This window comes from Artemia franciscana, chromosome 2, assembly GCF_032884065.1.
Source record: "Artemia franciscana chromosome 2, ASM3288406v1, whole genome shotgun sequence".
Lineage (NCBI taxonomy): Eukaryota > Metazoa > Arthropoda > Branchiopoda > Anostraca > Artemiidae > Artemia > Artemia franciscana.
The window spans coordinates 55,177,255-55,195,187 of record NC_088864.1 but is presented as its reverse complement, the minus strand read 5'-3'; the positions used below and the strand labels follow the sequence as shown (position 1 = coordinate 55,195,187).

Genomic DNA, 17,933 nt, shown 5'->3' with positions numbered 1-17,933 from the left:
ATTTTAGCATACATATCCACGACAAATTGGTGAAACAATTCACGGCATTTTAAAATATAATTTTCTTCATCCTGCCGAATCATTAGTCTATAGGAATAATAATGCATTGCACTGCATTTCTTATTCATTTCTTTGTTAGTGGCTGGATTCATCAATTTAATATTAAAGTGATAGCCGTCGGCTCCATCCCAAAAAATGATAGGATATTGTAGGGCATCGTAGCATCGATGAGTTTCAGCAATTCTTAACAACTGAGCGTTTCGCTTATGTAGAATAATATCTCGAGGTAAAAACTGATCACCGACCATAACGATTGCCACTTCGTCGATAGTCGGAGCATTGTATCTACGCACATGTTGGCCAGGAGGCGTTTTGTCAGCGGAAATAACAATTTTATGAGTATCAGTAGGCATCAAATCGATGGCTGTTTTGAACAGACGCACTAAATTATTATTTTCATGGAAAAGATGTTGCAATTGGGAAACGATTGTCCTTTCAACGTTGGGAGAAATTTCGCAACGTGCATTCAATTCAGAATTTCTATCACTGATGAAGTACAATTGTAAAAATTTATGATTCTCGCCTAAGAATGGTAGAAGGGACCCTGCTTTATGATAAATTTGCCCTTTTACTTTGAAAGTAGACATAAATTGATCTGGATTTTCGATTTGGGCTCCAAACGACGTCATTTGGAAACATGAGTTGTATTGTCTGATTTTTGACAAAAAACGCTTAGATTCTGACGTAGTTCCAGTAAGGAAAGTCTTCAATGGCTCTGGTGGTGCAGCCAATAGAGGAAGTTTAACTTTTCCTGAGGCGCAACACATTCCCATTGTTTCACCATTGAATTTCAAGGCCTTGCAATAGGGACAAATTTTAGACATTGTCCCGATTTGAACACATCTACTCAAGCTATAATCATCGACTGGGTTGTACCTGAATGCCAGGCGATAACTTTCAGATTGCTCTGATTCCTCGGCACGCTTTCTTTTCTTACTTTCTCTATCAGCAGCAAGCCTGATTTCTTGCTGTTCTTGTAATTCCTCGGCACGCTTTCTTTTCTTACTTTCTCTATCAGCAGCAAGCCTGATTTCTTGCTGTTCTTGTAATTCCTCGGCACGCTTTCTTTTCTTACTTCCTCTATCAGCAGCAAGCCTGATTTCTTGCTGTTCTTGTAATTCCTCGGCCCGCCTTCTTTTTTCACATTCTCTTTTAGCAGCAAGTCTGCTTCTGCGTTGCTCTGGTAGTTCCTCGGCATGCTTTCTTTTTTCACTTTCTCTTTTAGCAGCAAGTCTGCTTTCGCGTTGCTCTGGTAGTTCCTCGGCACGCTTTCTTTTCTGACTTTCTCTATCAGCAGCAAGTTTTCTGGCATAGACTCTTTGAGCATCTTCATCAGTCATTATAAACTTAAGCATTAATAGAATTCTACGCGAACATACGTCTTATATAACTTGAATGACGTCACGCCTTCAAAGCAAAAATGATGGCAGCTAATTTCATGACGTCAGCCGAAACATGACGGCGAACATATGTCTTATATAACTTGAATGACGTCACCTTCAAAGCAAAAATGACGGCAACTAATTTCATGACGTCAGCCGAAACATGACGTCACCTGATCCATCCACAGACAGACAGACAACTTATTTTTATATATATAGATATATATATATATATATATATATATATATATATATATATATATATATATATATATATATATATATATATATATATATATATATATATATGTTTTTAACTACGTAAAACTTGCGAATATACAACATTCTTTGCTGTCCCATTGTCTGTGCATATAAATAGATTGTCAGGTTTACCGACTCTTGAACATGCAACATATAATGGTCCATGGGAAAACAATCCGTATTCAGATCTATACCTCATGATTCTAATGATTGCCCTTGAGCTTTGTTGATGGTGATTGCTAATCGACCATTCCCTGAGTCGCCATCATCATTTATATATCCATCGTATTTTATATATTTTTTTCTTTTTAGTTTTTTTGTAGTTTTTACCTTTTTTTTAGTTTTTTTAGTTTTTTTTACTTATGTCCTGGTCGTCATTTATACTCCCTGTGTCCCGGTGCTTTGTTGATTGCTAATCGAACATTCCTTTTGTCCCGGTCGCTTTCTCTTTGAGTGTCGTCATTTATTTAGATTGTCAGGTTTACCGACTCTTGAACATGCAACATATAATTGTCCATGGGAAAAACAATCCATATTCAAATCTATACTTCATGATTCTAATGATTGCCCTTGAGCTTTGTTGATGGTGATTGCTAATTGAACATTCCCTGTGTCCCGGTCGTCATTTATATTCCCAGTATCCCGGTCGTCATTTGTGTCCCAGTGTTCCAGTCTGTAATTTCTCTTTGAGCGTCCCGTTCGTCTTTGTTTGATGGTGAGCTTTGTTGCCCCTTGAGCTTTGTTGATGGTGATTGCTAATCGAACATTGCCTGTGCCCCCGTCGTCATTTATGTCCCCCCCTGTGCCCCCGGCGTCACCGTTGTAGTTGTGTCCCTGCGTCCCGGTCGTCATTTATATTCCCTGTGTCCCGGTCGTCATCCCGGTATACATTCGTTTTTGAATTGGTATATGATGAAATAAATTTTTAATTTTTTCCCTTTTTTCCTTTTAGTTTTTTTTTTATTGGTTTTGACCTTTTTTTAGGTTTTTTAGTTTTTTTATTTTTTCTTTTTAGTTTTTTTGAAGTTTTTATCTTTTTAGTTTTTTTTATTTTTATTTATATTTTTTTAGTTTTCTTTTTCTCCTTTATTTTTCAGTTTTTTTCCTTTTTTTAGTTTTTTTTTTCTTTTTTAGTTCTTTTAGAACTAAAAAGAACTTTTTTATCTTTTTTATTTTATCTTTTAGAACTTTTTTATCTTTTTTATTTTTTTTATTTTTATTAATTTTATTAGTTTTCTTTTTCTCTTCTATTTTTCAGTTTTTTTCTTTTTTTTTAAGTTTTTTTAGTTTTTAGTTTAGGTTTTTTTTTTAGTTTTTAGTTTTTTAGTTTTTATAGTTTTTTTTAGTTTTTGAGCTTTTTTATTTTTTTTATTAGTTTTTAGTTTTTTTTGTAGTTTTTGCCTTGTTTTAGTTTTTTAAGTTTTTTTTTAGTTTTTAGTTTTTTACTTTTTTTAGCCTAACCAGGATTTGAACCTGGGACCTTCATTCTCCGTTCTGACACCCTCTCTCATCGAGTGACTACTCCAGAATTTTCATTTTGGTGTTTTAAATGGTATATTATTAACCAAATTAATGTGTTTTACAATATACTAAGCATCGTCAAAGCAAAAATGACGGCAACTAATTTCATGACGTCAGCCGACACAGATCCACAGACAGACAGACAACTTATTTTTATATATATAGATATATATATATATATATATATATATATATATATATATATATAGCTTCTATATATGGATTCTTATTGTCGCTTGTATTCTAACCGCAGACAATTTGAGACAATTTGCTGTCTTTTCATACTACAGTCTTTTCAAATATATTTGATTATTAAAGCAAATCCGATTTCTAACAACGATATCTACTAAACTTCAAACTCTCGGTTTTCTTTTTTAAAGTTTTTGAATTGTTGTAATTCCTTGTTAAAACATATAAAAATATTTTTGCAATTACCAGCCGCCGGGCCCTGGCGCTTGGCACACGGCAGGCTTCTATATATGGATTCTCATTATCGCTTGTCTTCTAACCGCAGACAATTTGCTGTCTTTTCATACGGCGGTTGGCTCGCAGCAGGCTTCAGTATATGGATTCTCATTATCGCTTGTCTTCTAACCGCATATAATTTGCTGTCTTTTCATACTAAAGTCTTTTCAGAGATGATTGATTGTTAAAGCAAGTCCGATTTCTAACAACGATATCTACTAAGCTTCAAACTTTTGGTTTTCTTTTTTAAGGTTTTTGAATTGTTGTAATCCCTTGTTAAAATATATACAAATATTTTTGCAATGACCAGTTTTTGCTCTTTAAGCAATTTAATATAAACATCTCTGTACATGATCTTGAATTTTTCCAACATATGTGACGTCGTGGCAATACTGATGCATTTAAAAATTATGTCATATATAAATATTTGTTTTTCAAAACTAAGGCTCTTAAGGAATTTTCTCAGAATACTGCCCTATGTTAATCGTTTTTTCTTTATGCGAAAATATCCCAAGATACTCTCGCCAAAAAAAAAAACGTTTAAGATAGGGCAGCATTCTGAGAAAATTCCCAAAGTGGGCGCCCCAGCAACACGTGGGGTGTCAGTGCCGGTTACTCGGCTCTAAGTAGCAAATCGCTTAATTGCACGTACAGACTAACAGAAGTACAATAGAGTAACAGAGGTACAAAGGTACAAACAGTATATTTAAATATATATATATATATATATATATATATATATATATATGTATATATATATATATATATATATATATATATATATATATATATATATATATATATATATATATATATATATATATATATATATATATATATATATATATATACCCCAACAAATAGTTGGTGGGGGCGCTTCGTGCCCCCCAAGACCCCGCGCGCGTAAGTCGTTACGTGCCATATTAGTTACGCGCCATTGTAGTTGTGTTCCTGTGTCCCACCTGTGAATATAGATAGATAAATATATGTTTTTAACTACGTAAAACTTGCGAATATACAACATTCTTCGCTGTCCCATTGTCTGTGCATATAAATAGATTGTACGTATTCAGATCTATACCTCATTATTCTAATGATTGCCCTTGAGCTTTGTTGATTGTGATTGCTAATCGAACATTCCCTGTGTCCCCGTCGTCATTAATATATCCCCCTGTGTCCCCGTTGTAGTTGTGTCCCTGTGTTCCGGTCGTCATTTATATTCCCTGTGTCCCGGTCGTCATTTGTGTCCCGGTGTTTTTTTCTTTTTAGTTTTTTACCTTTTTTATTTTTTTCCTTTTTTTAAAGTTTTTTTCTTTTTAGGTTTTTGTCTTTTTTTTTTAGCTTTTTTCGCGCCATATTAGTTACGCGCCATTATAGTTGCGTCCCTGTGCCCCACCTGTGATATATATATATATATATATATATATATATATATATATATATATATATATATATATATATATATATATATATATATATATATATATATATATATGTGTGTGTGTTTGTAAAACTTGCGAATATACAACATTCTTCGCTGTCCCATTGTCTGTGCATATAAATAGATTGTCAGGTTTACCGACTCTTGAACATGCAACATATAATTGTCCATGGGAAAAACAATCCGTATTCAGATCTATACCTCATTATTATAATGATTGCCCTTGAGCTTTATTGATGGTGATTGCTAATCGAACATTCCCTGTGTCCCGGTCGTCATTTATATATCCCCCTGTGCCCCCCGGCGTACCCGTTGTAGTTGTGTTCCTGTGTCCCGGTCGTCATTTATATTCCCTGTGTCCTTTGTATGGCTTCGTTCTGCTAAAGGACTGAAACCCTTACTTGCCAGATCAAGAAGACCATTTTTAAATAAAAAATTTTAAGCTAAATTTTCAAATCTAAAATTTTTATAAATTTAAATTTTCCAGCTCCTTTATCAGCCACCCAACAGACTTACTTGTGAGTATGTTTTTGTGGTTATACAGTTGTTCCTCCCAAAATTTATATGTAAGCGAGGAGAAGCCCTTCGCCAGATCAAAAAGACCGTTTTCGAATTTCAAAGTGTATTTTTTTAATAAAAAAACGAATTTAAAACTTCTCTTAATTTAAATTTAAAATTTTAAATAAACCTAAAGACCATTTAAAATTTTTTCATTTTCCTGTAAAATGTGTTACGTAACTTAACACCTTTTGAATAACCGCAACTGCCATGTAGTGCCAGATTTATTCATGTTTCATCCACCTTTTTTTCAGACCAAACATTTAAGAAGAACGTTTTTGTATGGCTTCGTGCTGCTAAAGGATAAAAGCCCTTACTCGCCGAATCAAAAAGACCGTTTTTGAATTTCAAATTTAATTTTTTTTTCATTAGATAATCAATTTTTAGATTTAAAATTTTAATCTAGATTTCTAAATTTAAAATTTTTATAAACTTAAATTTTACAAAGTCTAAATTTTTGTATTTTTATTTAAATTTTGTACAGTAGTTTTAAATTTACAAAAATGCCATTTTAAATTTGTTCATTCTCCTGTAAAATGTGTCATGTAACTTAACACCTTTTGAACAACCAGAACCGCCATGTAGTACTAGATTTATTCATGTTTCACCTACCTTTTTTTCAGACTAAACATTTAAGAAGAATGTTTTTGTATGGCTTCGTTCTGCTAAAGGACTGAAACCCTTTCTCGCCAAATCGAAAAGCTTAGAATTTTAACTTTGTAATTTTAAACAGAGGTATCCTAGGAAATAGTATTATGGAATAGAAGCCCTTCTTGCAAATATGCAGAAACATAGCTTTTTGCACTTATTTCTGTGTTCTTTTTACAACGGATTAGCGAAAATTCAAGACTATAAAGTGCCCTGCAGGTGGAAAAGCATATAAACTGTTTATTAGAAAAAGGACAACGTTCCATAAAAATCAGAAAACAAGGTGAGGTAGTCTCTGACTTTTCAAGCTACGCATTGTCGGGATATGAACAAAAAAGAGTACATAAAAAGGTGAATTAGGGTGAAAAGACCGAACCGAAAAGAGTACATAAAAAGGGGAGAGTACATTAGAGAAAACACAAGGCACAAGAAAAACGAAGAAAATTCACAGCCAGTGAAAACGAGGAATCAATGCAAATATCTCGACCGTGACCTTATTCTCTTATTGCCATGTTTAGCCAGTGTCGTGTCAGAAATTAAAATTACATGAAAAAGGACAACAATCCTTAAAAACGGGAAAATAAGCCGAAATAGCTATTTTGTAGGAACTTTAAAACACAAACTCAACGTGAAAAAAGCGATAGGTCGTATCTAAATACCGTTTAAAAAAGGTCAGTTAGAAACCAGAAAGTAGGTTAAAACCAGTCTACCAGTAGTTTTAAAAATGGAACGCAGCAGAATCGTGATACTGAACCACAAGTCCCACAAAAATGGCACCAGAACCGCCAGATACAGAAACTGGATCGGCGAGTCTTAAATTCGGACCGCAAGTCTCATGAAATTTGTATTTTGCGGAAACTAAACGTGATTTGCTTACTTTTCTCTATCAGTTCTTTAAAATATCTAATGGGGGGGGCTCGTTTTTAGATAGAATTGAAGCGTGGATTCTCATAGATATGCTAACTTTGGCTATAAATCTGATCATCAGAAACATGGAATACCCCGAACAGGCAGGCGAAGCGATATGCAAGCATAAGATAAACTATCTAGAAGGAAGTGCCTGGTATGTCGGATTACTCCAGAGTCCAGAGGTGCTCTATTCCAGCAGCTTTTTTCCTCGTGGAACAAAATAACGAGACTCATATGTTATGCGAATGACACTGCTGGCCTACGTCGACCACCCTGGAGAAGATAAAAAATTCCTTTAGTGGAACTTTATCCATGAATTGCAGCTACACAGTCGTATTCATTTCACTGGTGGGCAGAGAGACTGACCACAAATGGTAACATTGTTTTTAGTTCCCAATCATAGCCGCAGAGTATGGAGAGGCTTTGGCTGTTTTTATCTTGGTTGGACCCAACAGCAATTTGAGAATACAGGTCTACTACGCTAGAAGCCTGAGACTTTTAGTTCCGCCTTGGCTCAACATGTGTATGACACCCCAAATCATTTTATTTTATTTGACAGTACCGCCATTACTGCCCCTATTAAAGGTCTCATACAAGTTTTTAGGGAGGTAGTTGAAATAAAGAAGCACATTCACCTAAAGGTTGCCCTCAATAGAGACACTGGAGAAACTTTTCAGAGACACTGGAAGTCCCATTTATGATGAAATTATTAATTCTGATCGTTTTTTCATCCATACACAAAATAACCTTTTGCCATCAAATAAAATCTCTGATAACACCTTGCCGACAACCCCCAACTTGTTCTAAATGTTGGAAATACGGACATCTTGGAAGAGATTTCTGGCAAATGTCAGCGTGTATAAGATGCCAAGAATTCGGACACACCGTAGACAAATGTACAGCCCCAAACGCCTAGAACCACGCAAAACAGATCTTTGTCAAACTTAGGTAAAGAAATTAAAAAAGTCAAAATGATTTTTCGTCAAATAGGACCTACAAAGGTTACACTTCGTACCTGTCTAAAACTTTCCGTTTTTCACATAGACAGTCAAAGGGGGATATCACTCTTGGTAAATTTGAGGAGTTATAAATCAAATCTCAATTATTTATAAAATATTGTCTTATGTGAAATATATACAGATTTTTAGAAAGTTGGAGAACATTAAAAATTAGATGTATAACAGACATAATTTTACAGATTTTACCTGGAAAGCAATTAGCTTTTACGAGTATTTTACATAAGATGAAATTGTGAAATGCCATTTAGTCTTGTATTTTATCCAGTTATCCTTTCACCGTTACTCTGAAAGGGTTATCTTATTTTATATATGTGTTTTGCTTTAAGATTTTTTCTTTATATTTATCAGTTTTATTCTCCACTGAGGACGGTTAAGCGGAGGTCTTGACCGAAATATTTGCATAAATTTTTAATTTTTTCAATGGCTGTTGTTCTCCTCGTTTTTTCTCTTTTTCGCGATTTTATGTTTTGTTAAGACGCTTAGATTGAAGACCAAACACATCATGATTTACTATATATAAAAATGAATCCACATTAATCAACCAAACACCCACTTTTTTACCGGTTTTCTCGTTTAAATCGCAAGACAAAAAAACTGTTCCCACGGAAAGCTTAAAAACCTTATTTTGTTTCCCCTCTTGTTTCAAACAAGTCGGTATTTTGAAATTAACAACTGCAAGAACATCTGGAAAAAGACCACACAGTATGCTTAACTAGTTTGATGTTTCTTAGGGTCTATTTGAAGAATTCCAAAATTTCAAATATTTGCTTAAAACACACTATATTTTCCGTAAAAAAAAAAAAGAAAACTACTCACAAACATACTCCTTTAAAATAAAATCTACAAAAAAAACAGTAAATCAACTTACAACTAAAACTGTTGAAATTACTTGAATTAGTAAACCTAGCTAACAAAATGAGTTTACAATTTAGTTTCAAAAATATTCCAACGCTTTTTCGTTGATGATTCAAATACAAAATAGTCCGAAAATTGGGATTTCAGTGGGAAGATCGGGGCCCCGAGGCCCCCTAGGTGCGTCCCTGCAGTTCCATATGTCAAAAGTGTGCTTGCATTGGTTTATTTTGCGATCTTCGTAGACCATTCAGATTCTTCCTTACTTCTGGATACAAACTTACCCCACGGTTTTTTAAACCGGGCTAACCTTTGAAACTGAAACTTATGCTGAGCAGCCAACAATGCCTGATAAGGCAATGTTATTTCTGGAGAGACAAATAACTCCGCCTTTTTCAAACCCATTTATTTTTAACGAGAAATGTTAAGCTAGTAAAAATAACAAAAATTTGCGTTTACAATTTATGCTCGAATGTTGTAATAGTGCATTCCAAAAGCTTTATGCGTGCCTGTTTGGTCCAAAACGGATTACAGACAGACACACTGTATATTGCAATTTTTTAATTGTTTCTCAGAGCCTAGCATTTTTGAAGAGTTTTATGGCTTTCCTGCAAATGGCAGCAGTAATATCAAAATTCCATATTCTAAAGGTTCGGGTCGTAAACTCTGCTCGTGGTAGATTTTAATTACAAAATGTGATTTTTCTCAGGACGGATAAGTTGTGACAAAAAAAGAGCTATGCAAATTAGCCCACAATTTTTTTTGCTATTACTGCGTAATTTGTAGGCAAGATGTGAGATTGTAGCATAAATTTTCTTTGATGCTACAGTAGAATATTGAACGAATCTACCCGTGGTTATTTTATTCTTTTTTTTTCAATCAAAATTTCTCTATAACATAGGGTACCTTGTGTTATTAGTTTTTGCTGTTATTCCTTTCTAGCAAAAGCAAAATGGGCTACTGATGTTGCTTTTAGTTTCACCCGAGGTAAATCAAAAGGGGTCAAGTCCCTTGCATCTTTTTTTAAATTGACCAACGCAAGTTTTCAAAATAAAGTTTAAAGAGGATGTTACAAAAAAAAAAAAATATTTTCTTGGCTTTACGATAATGAACAGTTGCTCAGGACGCTTTTTTTTTTTGTTCTTGAGCATGATTGTAGTTTTAATGTTTCCAACTGGCACCTAGGCAAGACTGGGAAACTTCTGGTCAATTTTTCCCACTTGAGGAGTGGCGCTCCTCGAGGAAATTATAGACTAGTAAACAACACAGCACTCGTACGGGATTCTGATTATTGGATATTTTTCTGGGCTTGGTTTGTTTTGATGGGCGTTTTCGGGCTGAAAAACCTCTTCCTAGATAATTTATCTACTATGGGCTGCCTCCCCGTAGTAGCATAATGTTTGTAGGCATGAATATATAATGAGTCGGAGGTAATAGGCTTGGGACTGTCTGTGCAGAATTTTGACTCTTGTTGATAGAAGAGCATCGCCAAGTGCTGAAAACCATGTTGTGACCAAGATGGGCCCAGGATTGCACAAAGCCTCCAACTTACTGGAGGTCCCAGGGACTTCTTGCTGTCCGGTTCTAAGCCGGCTTAAGCGCTTCAGTGTAGACTTGAGAAGATATGTTGGTCCCCATCCTGCACTGGTATCCGGGATCACTGCTTTTCTTGAGGCCAAAATAATTTCAAAGATTTAAAGAAAATGAAAACCGGAACTTGGAATGTTACGACGTTAAAAAATGAATATCGCATCGACATTTTGACTGACGAATTGAGACGGTTTGAATTGGATTTATTAGGAGTTTCAGAAACTCATATCCCAAGGGTAGGAAGCATGAAATTAGGTGACATAGAATTTGTTTACTCAGGTAGGAAGGATGGGGTACATAGACAGGGAGTAGGGCTCATGATGAATAAGGAAGCTGCTAAGTCTTGTTTAGGCCGGGAAGGTATTAATAATAGAATACTAATTGCTCATTTTATGACTAAAAAGTTTAGGGTATCAGTTATAGTAGTATATGCCCCCATTGAACCAACTGATGGAGATACTAGTGACTCAGATGAATTTTACTTACAGTTACAGGAGCAAATAGACAGGGTACCAGGTAGAAATATGGTGTTTCTCCTAGGAGATTTTAATGCACAGGTTGGTAGAAATAGGGATAGATGGTATCCTAGCCTAGGTAAATTTGGTGTAGGAAAAGAAAACAGTAATGGCTATAGGCTTTTGCAATTTTGTAGGTATAACAACCTAGTTATAACCAATACGGTGTTTGGTCACAAAATGGCCCGTAAGTTGACATCGTATTAAGTGATGGTAAGACAGCAAACCTTATTGATTATGTTATTGTAAACAGAAGACTAGCAGGATCAATACAAGATACTAGGGTGTATAGGAGTGCTGTTATTGATGTTAAAAGTAAAGATCACCATCTAGTTGTCTCTAAGGTTAATTTAAAGCTGAAATTTCGGAAGGGTAACTCCCTCCCGGAGAGTTATGATGTTGGTAGACTTCAGGATGAAAATTTGAGAAAAAAATTCCAGGAACAGTTGAGTACTAAGCTTGAGATTTTAAAATTTGACAATGTGGAAGATGGATGGAATAATTTCAGAAAAACAATTTGTGAAGTTGCTGATGGTGTCCTAGGGAAGAGTGCTAAGACTGCAACTAGGAATATTAGTGAAAAAGCTTTAGGTTTAATAGAGAGTAAGAGGGGTTTGTATAAGAATTATCTGAGTGATAGGTCGTATGAAAACAAAAGGAATGTAAAGAAAGTGGAGAAAGGATTAAAATATGAACTAAGGAGATGTGAAGTGGAGGCGATGGATAAAATTGCTGAGGATATGGAAGATGCGGCTAGACGGCATAATAGTAAAATATTATACTGGCATGTTAATAAATTGAAAGGGAGTAGCCAATCCGGGCTAGTCCCAGTTAAAGATAGAAATGGGGCGACAATTAGCGATAAGGAAAAAGTTAAAGAAAGATGGGTGGAACATTTTGAGAATGTGCTAAACCGAGATACAGTTGCAGGAAAAGATATAGATGAAAATGAAAAAGTTTGCGATACCTTGGATGTGAAGAAAGATTTGTTTAGTGAGGAAAAATTAGCGACAGTACTGAAAGGATTAAAAAAATAAGGCCCCAGGTGCTGATAGTATGATTAATGAGTTTCTTAAATATGGTGGCTCTGACGTTAGGAATAAGCTACTGAAGATTATGAACATGATTTTTGAAAAAGGGGAAGTACCCAAGGATTTTAGGAAAACCTTAATTAAACCACTGTATAAGAAAGGTGACAAGAGTGAGTGTCGTAATTATCGAGGCATTAGTCTGGTCTCTGTAGGTAGCAAATTACTGAGTAATATGATACTTTTTAGACTGAGACATGCTGTAGACAAAGTTTTAAGGGAAGAACAATGCGGTTTTAGAAAAGGTAGAGGATGTGTCGACCATGTTTTCACTCTTAGGTTAATAATTGAGAAGTCCCTTCGTTGTCAAACACCTTTGGTCCTCAGTTATATCGATTATGAGCAAGCTTTCGATTCTGTTGATAGAACAGCGTTAACAAAGGTCTTGTCGTTATATGGGATACCTGAAAAATACATTAAAGTGATTTGCGCTATGTACGAGAATAATGCTGCTGCCGTTAAGCAGGGTTGTGTTCTATCCCCCTTTATATGGATCATTTTGATGGACTTCGTCTTAAGGAGCACAGGAAAGGCAATTGGAGGCCATGGAATCAAATGGGGAGGAAGAACGCTCCTGGACTTAGATTATGCTGATGATTTAAGCATATTAGATGAAAGTGTGAGCAGAATGAATGAATTTTTAGAGGTGCTAAAACAGGCTTGAAAATTAATGTTAAGAAGACTAAGTCACTAAGGCTAGGAATAAGTGAAGAGGAACAGGTGACATTAGGTAACGAAAAGATTGATCAGGTTGGGAGCTTCAGTTACCTTGGTAGTATTATTAGTAAAGAGGGTGGGAGCAGTGAAGATGTTAAAAGTAGAATAGCTAAGGCCCAGGGTGTTTTTTCACAGTTAAAAAAAGTTTGGAAGAATAGAAAGATAAGTCTACAAACCAAGATTAGAATATTGGAAGCTACAGTGATGACAGTGGTCAAATATGATTCTGAAGCATGGGCACTCCGAAAAGCAGATGAAAATTTACTAGATGTTTTCCAGAGAAATTGCCTACGGATTGTTCTGGGTACCCGGCTGACTGACCGTATTTCAAACAGTAGGTTGTACGAAAAGTGTGGTTCAATGCCGATTTCTGGGGCTATAATGAAAGAAAGGTTCAGATGGCTAGGCCACGTTCTACGGATGAAGGATGACAGATTACCGAAGATTGTCCTTTTTGGTCAACCGTCTGGGGCTACACGGAAAGCAGGTCGTCCTTGTCTGGGTTGGGAGGATGTCATAAATAAAGATTTAAAGGAAGTGGGAACTTCCTGGGAGGGTGTAAAGAGGGAGGCTTTAAATAGATTAGGTTGGAGGAGGAGCGTGCGTAGCTGTGTTGGCCTCAGGCGGCTTGGTGCTGCAGTGAGTTATTAGTAGTAGTAGTAGTAGTAGCTGTGCTTGGAATTGATTTTTCTGCATTTTGCCAAAGCTTTCGTTTTGCGTGTTGTATTTCGTTAGGATAAAATTCTACCCTATTAAGTACTGATGGTCTCAAGTTCGATCTTGGCCCACTCCAAATAAGTAACATTCGAATCTAGGCTAACACTAATTCCCTATCAACTATACACACTGCAATAACTACTTTTGACAACTTTGATCCATATAAGAACATCGGAGCTACATAACTAGCTACAGCAGTTCAGTCAACTAGCTACAGCAGTTCAGTCAACTAGCTACAGCAGGCGTGTTCTTGTCCGTGTGTACAACGCTTTTGCGATGCCTCATGTCCTCGCATTGACTCCATTTTGGAATGTGTTTACGGCTACCGATAAAAGACTATTGGATCCGTATATGTTCGTTTCGCAAAATTTTCTTGTGTATACCCCTATGGGCTAGAAACAAAAGACTAGTGTTAGCCTAAGGGTTAACTGAGCAGCGTCGCAGTCTTTATTTTTCTAAGCTTAATAGAACAAACAGGCTCTATCCTGCTATGCTAGTAGAAATATTTGAATCTATATTTCTATATAGAAATATAGAAATATATTCTATATAGAAATATATATTTTTTTGTGAGTGTCTTCTTCTTTTTTTGTCTTCTCATCTACTCCATACTGAACCCTTGTTTTTTTGTTTTTTTTTGGGGCAATAAAGATAGTGATTGATTGATACGCACCCCTGTTTTATTATGAGTTTCAACCTTTAGTCTCTCACATAAAGTTTCTACTCCTGCTAAATCCTCTAGGGCTAATTTTTTCTTCTCCAACAAGCCAAATTGTCTTATCGTCTTTCATCCTTTAGACTTGGCCTAGCTCTTTTATACTTTCTTTCACTATAGTCCAACAAAATTTGGATCGAGCCACATTTTGAGCGCATTTTATTAATATATAATTATTCAAATGAGCACGAAACATATCACCAGGCAATAGCTTTAGAAAACATTAACCATACCCTCATAATTGGAGCATTTATGCATTAATACGCTTGACAACAATCATTAACGTGGCTTGTAGCATCATAATCTTATGCTTACTTCCCCATTCTTCGCATGTTGCCTTGGCTATTCTACTTTTTACATCTCCACTCCACATACCATCATTTCCACTAACACTACCTAGACCAAAGAGTGCGATTAGAGTAGAAAATGGCGCTAGTATCGATAAAAAAATCATAGCTTAAATTGCATATTTAATCTAATATATTATTTTATATATTGAATAGATTATATTTAAAATCCATTGTATATTTTTAATATATTTTTAACATATTATGTTTAACATGATATAATTCAATACATTGCATAATCTTCTCCCGTAAACTTTACTGTGTTCCTTAGGATAACATCCGTAAGAGCAACCGATAAAACACAACCGTGCTCAACTTCGAACTCAACACCTTATCACCTACGCTGTCACATTGTACGTGCACACAGCACTAATCGTTAGGACAAGATCCATAAGAAACAACCGATAAAACACAACCGTGATCAACTTCGGATTCCTCAACGTAGCCCCTAAGCTGTATTATTATTCGCGTGCACAGCACTAATCCCTTGAAGGTATATATCTGGTACACTATAGAAGGTAATGACCTTCACTACAGCTTTTCTATCAGCTGAATCAAATTTCTAGTCATAATCTATAGAACTTAGGACTAAAATGGTGTGTAAAATTTGGACACTATTTTTAGAATTATCGTTCCAATAACTTATTTTTCATTCTACTCAAATTGTGTATTTTGGACATCCTTCTGTTCTGTAATGATGTATTTTAATAGTGCAATAAAATATAGACCCACATACACATAAAATTTGAAAAAAATCTGAGATGGTCGAGCAAGAGCCTCTGTCAAGATCACCTTGTTTATTATAGAATGAACTCTTTTTAAAAGAAACGTCAGGATGTTCTTTTGTACAATTTCTAAGTTATAAAGCAATGAAGAATCGACTTTTTATGCGAACCTTACTTTGAGTTGCAGCTTTCTTACTTCCAGGAGCACTTTGGAACTATCAGAAGCAGTAATGGAGAAGGGGATAAATCAGTATCACAGGAGCCGAGGCCATTCTCATTTGCAACCGAATCCCCACCTAATGGGGTAATGACCACTGTTCCCACTCCTAATTTTAGACCCAGCGGTGCGTGGGCAACGAGTAAAATTTCACAGATATTCATGCATGAGGTAAGTCTCGTGGATGCGCAAATTTTGAGGATGTTGAAACCTTCTTTGGGAGAACATGATAGCGGGTTGACTTTGTCTTTGTCACTCCTGTGAATATCAAAAACATCAAACAGTAGCAAAATTTCCGATACTCTCCATTCAAGATTTTTGGGACACATTAGTCGAACACCTTTCTTCATGACTCCACCTCTCTAACATTTATGCTGTGGTAGAAACTGAAACTATTGCTGTGACGAAAAGGGAGTCTTCCCTTTCCGCGCGCTATGATGTTTTCTATTTCTGTTAAATATTCGCTACTGTTAAATATTTCTGCTGTGCTCCTGTGCCCATAGATGAACAGAAAAGCTCGTTCTCCAGCACTAAATATCTCCTTGCTTATGCTCACCATCAGAAGATTTGAGAACTTTTACGGGAATCGTTTTGAGTGCTACCCCTTTTTTAAATGCTTTACTTCGAAAACAATGCACATATTACGTCTAAACCGAGCCGAGAGAGGAACAGTATGGTTCCTCTCTTCATCATATACTTTGTCACGCAACCTTTCTTAATTTTATTACACCAAGGGTCCTTTCTACCATCACAATTTGCAAAAAAAAGTTTAGCAGGATACGACTAATAATAATAGGGTATTATACAGAAGGAAAATTTTATTCCAATGAACATCATAAAATGGAGCAATCAAAAGTTTATGATCTTTTTTGCTGAGCCATTAAATAGTCCAACAATATGTTGTTGTTTTTTGCAAGTGTTCATAACTGCTATTAATTCTCAGAAAAAAACATAAAAGGTCTGCATAAGTAAGCATTTTATATTATGTCTGTCTTGCTGAAAAACCTGAAAATTGAGCAGTCTGGCAATTTTTATTTATTAAGGGTAATATTTAAGTAATAATATTGTCATGGTTACAAATGTCACTGTCAGTAAAGGAATATTGTAGTTGTTTGTAGAAAATGACAGGTTTGTTGACAGATGAGGACCTTGAGGGTCATTTTAGGACGAGTGTCTTTTTATCCATTTTTGAGAGAAAAGACCCGCAACGCAAATAAGACTGTTAACATAGCAATTCGCTCAGGCCCTGATTTAAATTTAGGCGTAGTTTTATGTTTTTCTAATATTAGTTTTATGAACTGACTTATTAATCTATCATAAATTAGTTTTATTAATTCATATTGACTATGTAGCATCATTAAAACAGACTAAGTACGGTAATTTTGGATACAGTTATACTCTCTGGAAAAGAACTTACTAGACTCTAAAAATTTCAAACCAGTAACCCCCTGGATATGGCCTTGTCCCTAGGTTATCGTTATTGGCGTTAGCGTTATCAGAAAGTTTTTCTAAAGAGGCATAAAGTTCAGACATTTCGATAAAAAAGTTTATTTTTTTTATCAAATCCGACTTTTTTTTTGCATAATGAGGCTAAATTTCCCTTTGACACTGATTCAAAGCCCCTTTCAATGTATTTCCTAATCCATATTGCTTCTAACTGGTATCTCCAAAGTTAATAAAACTTATATTCTCATGAATCAGTCGAGAAATCAGACCTTTATCTCTCTGTCTCTAAAAAAGAAAACTTTTTATGAAACCACGAATTGTTATCAGTAAAAGAAAACACGTCTGCCAAACCTTCAGAATTCCGACTATGAAGCAAACAAGTCAACGTTTTTCTTTAAAGAAGAAAAGAATTTTACAAGCGTCCCAAACTCGATACATAGATGGTTAATGCATGGACCAATATATATATATATATATATATATATATATATATATATATATATATATATATATATATATATATATATATATATATATATATATATATATATATATATATATATATATAAATCAAAGTAGATATATTCGATTTAAGATGCTTTTTTAAAACCATTCCCTTTCTTGCCTCCAACCCCTTCCCCGGAGACAAGGGCCGAGAGAACGTTTTTTTTGAGAGACGGAAGGTTACTAGGGGCCTCAAAAATGGGCCAAAAATATTTTGTCCCTGTCCAATTTGAGAC

The 17,933-nt window shown here is 35.2% G+C and overlaps 1 long non-coding RNA gene across 2 annotated transcripts in view; it reads left to right on the top strand.

Annotated features, from left to right (window-relative positions):
* The window catches only part of LOC136043791 (uncharacterized), a 54,134-nt gene that overhangs the window by 11,593 nt on the left and 24,608 nt on the right, over positions 1-17,933 (top strand). The window contains exon 2 of one of the 2 annotated variants that reach the window (XR_010621719.1): positions 15,733-16,705. This is a non-coding gene — a long non-coding RNA (uncharacterized LOC136043791). Of the gene's footprint in view, positions 1-15,732; positions 16,716-17,933 lie in introns of both variants that reach the window. The other variant, XR_010621720.1, reaches the window with a different exon arrangement.